This window comes from Nipponia nippon, unplaced genomic scaffold (genome assembly GCF_047370975.1).
Source record: "Nipponia nippon isolate SJK-2023a ecotype South Korea unplaced genomic scaffold, ASM4737097v1 scaffold_77, whole genome shotgun sequence".
Lineage (NCBI taxonomy): Eukaryota > Metazoa > Chordata > Aves > Pelecaniformes > Threskiornithidae > Nipponia > Nipponia nippon.
In genome coordinates this window covers 12,203-15,449 of record NW_028262399.1, presented here as the reverse complement: position 1 = coordinate 15,449, position 3,247 = coordinate 12,203, and the positions used below count along the sequence as shown (strand labels likewise).

Sequence of the window (3,247 nt, the reverse complement as noted above, 5' to 3'; positions counted from 1 at the left end):
CACCAGCACCAGCACCCCACTTCCCAGCCTCGCTCGCGCCGTCTGGCCTGCGTCCTTTGCACGATCCCTCAAAGGGCTCAATTCTTCTCACGCCGCTGCTTTGTCCAGCTAGCTGGACTGGTGCAGCCCACAGGGGGAATGGGTAAAAAGAAACACCTGCCATTTTTACCCATCAGCTCCCCAGTCTTAGAGATTCCAGGCCCTGCTGCGTTCCCAAAGACGGAACTGGGTGCTTACAATACCAGAGCTCGCAGGTACTCTATGGGAACCCAAACTAACCTTGGAGGAGACAAGACTGTAAAAGCAGGGCCGGCAGACCCTGCGCAGGAAGGGTAAGGCAGCCTGCCATCTGCTTCTTCGCTCCTTTTCCAAAGCCATCCCTTAAGCATCTCCCCCTCCCGCTGGGGCTCCTGAGAAGTAAAGAGTGTCTTACTGGCGTGACAAGCTGCAGGACAGGAGGCCTGCTCCCTTCCCTTGTCCCAACCGCGAGCAGAGGAAAGGCAAGGAACACATCTTTTCCTTCCCACTGTCTCAGCCATTAATTGTTACGGGCTCGTACATTGCAGGCTCTTCAGGAGGACGCACCTCAGAAGGGGCCAGCAGACGCAGGTCCCTGCCTTCGTCATGCTGGGAAGATGAACTTGGAGGGGAGGGGAATGTAGCAAAGTCTGGCTGGAGCTAGACGTCCTCTGCACTTGCTGGGAGGTCCAGCTCAGCTCCAGCTGAGCTTTTCACACCACCTGTAAGGGGCCTTTCAGTCTTTTTCCTGTTGAAAACAAGAGTTTTGGTTTACCGTCCTTAAAAACAAACAAACAAACAAAAAAAACCCAAACAACTTAAGGGGTGTCTCTTTTGTTAAGCCTTTCCCTCCCCACGAGGAGCTGGGGGGGCTGTTGTGGCCGGGCAGAACACGGGGAGCCCCCACATTCCCTCCTGGGAGACCCCTAAACAGAAATGGCCAGAGCCAGCAACCCCCGAGAGTCCTTAGCATTCAACAGACAGAAGGCACCATGGAGCTGCCGGCCCTGTGGCTCCCACTGTGCGGCCCCCAGGCCTCCCCAGCACCCCGGCTGCCTCAGCCCTTTGTCCTGCCCAAAGCCTTCTGCCCCAGAGGGACCGACCCCGACCCCTGCAGCCCAGGGACGCTCTCTGAGGAAGGAGCAGAGGTGACCGCTGGCCATCGCTCCCGGCTCTCTTTCAGGTGTCTACAATCCTCCTCACTAATCTTCGTTCCTTTCCCACACTCTCCATGCTACCTTTTTACAAATCTGGCTCAGGAAACCGTCTGGCACAGAGCTCTCCATGGTTTTCTCTCCAAGTCAGCTTTGTGACTCTGGTGTAAGCATGCCAAGAGGCCCACATCTTCACAGCACGTGCTCAGCTCCGCTTGCAGAAATAGCCCTGCGGAGCTGAGCACGTGCTACTGCCATGCGGAAAGCTAACCATGAAAATACCTGTTGGCAGGACTGCACAGGAGCTGCAGAACCTCATTTCATTTCTAGACAGCCTTCTCCTGAAAAGCAGCTGAACTTTCCACGGGACAGCTCTTGAACACAGGACTGGGAGGAAACAGAAGGGCTATGAAAGGAATTAACGATATTCTTAAAGACAAAGAGAGGGAATTAATCTTGTTTAGCCCTCTCCTTTTTGCACAGCAAAACCAAGGCCTGGTTTGGAGCAGCCGAATGGATGTACCTTTGTCAGTGGGAGACTGGCCTCTGCATACTGGAGGCCTTGACTGTGGATGGTATCTTCTGCATGGGGGTGACCTTGACCTTGAACGGGGATAACCATGCGACCTTGACCTAGAGCCATAGTTACGACTCTCCCCTTTGCCTCTTCGTGGCTATGGTGGAGATCGCGAGTAGGAAGGGGAATGGGCACGACTCAATGACCGAGAGCAAGAGTGAGGGTGGGAAGAACTGGATCTTCACTTGGAACTTCTAGAGTAAGATGAAGCACTACAGGGAGACCTGGACCTTAAGAAAAACACAACACAGAAGAAATAAATGAAGTTATTGCAAAATAGTCACTCTCCCCCATTTTTTTCCTCCTGAATTTCGTTTGTTTTTTGTTTTTTTTTTCCCTCTCCATATGCTTAAGTCAAAGCTTCTTTCAGCTGCTGACATAACGCTACTGCAAATTGAAGAACTTGATAACATGTCAAAGTTTCTGCTTACAGGACACAACAGCTGCTGCTTTGTTAGATGTAAAAACATACAGGAAGGGTAAGGCTATTTCCACTCACCTCTACCACATGAGCCACCAGAGCTGTGCATTGACTTCAGGTGGTGTAGACTGGCCTCTACTGGTACGTGAACATGCACAGCTTTCACTACTCCGCAGCTACATGCAGTGCAACTCAGTTTTGTTGCAGTAAGATGCAAAAAGAGCAAGTGTTCATGCTACAGCGCAGTATCAACCATCAAGAAAGCACAATTTAGCCTGAAGACAGCAAAGCTCAATTTTAAAATGCCACCTTAGTCTCTTCAACTTCACTACTTCTTTGGCAACTTGTCCAGGATGCAAAAGACTTGCACTGCAATCCGACATACAGGACTATTTAACCAACACTTCTAGCCAGATGGCCTAGCAAAATTTTGCACATACCTCTAGCTCTAAGCAAGGATAGTGACCGCACGTCAGGAAAAATCAGACCTAAAAGCTGCTCAACTCAGCCTCTAGGAATTGGACTCAATGCCATTACTCTGGGAAAGATACCGACAGCATTACTAACAGAGAGCTCTTCAGACTCCTGCCCAAGTGATTTGGGGGGACAGAAAACATCAGCTACCCTGACTGTTTTCTTCACAAGTTTTTCTTTTATTGCTTTTTAAGGAACCATTTCACATTATTCCGCAGGTGTCCATTAGCATCATTCCTCCTCTCAAGGTCCTTCACCAATTTAAGGTTTCCTTACAAACAAGTCTCATCTTTTAATTCCTAAGAAAAGTTCAACAATGCCAACAAAATACGAGCCACAGCCACCAGTTACCAGCCCAGGTTACAATCACTTTATCTCCTCCAAAGGGCTTTGAGGGAATGGTTACAATCCGAAGAGGCAGACACAGAACATCCAGCAGCTGCACCGATTCCGTTTCCAGCCTCTCGCGGCTGTCAGGAGATGAAGGATGTCGTTGCAGAGAAGCTTTAGGAACAGAGACACCTGTTCCTTCACAACTGCTGCCAAATTATAACTGTCAGTCAACTGTCATCTCTGCCACAGCGGAGCGAGGAACCTACATAG

General features: G+C 50.2%; 1 long non-coding RNA gene across 1 annotated transcript; it reads right to left on the bottom strand.

Moving 5' to 3' along the window:
- Positions 1 to 644: 644 nt before the first annotated feature.
- LOC148050638 (uncharacterized) lies at positions 645 to 1,832 on the bottom strand. The gene is made up of 3 exons (XR_015700878.1): positions 1,696 to 1,832; positions 1,455 to 1,559; positions 645 to 766 (listed from the first exon to the last, which is right to left on the bottom strand). It is a non-coding gene; the product is annotated as an uncharacterized LOC148050638 (long non-coding RNA).
- Positions 1,833 to 3,247: the final 1,415 nt, after the last annotated feature.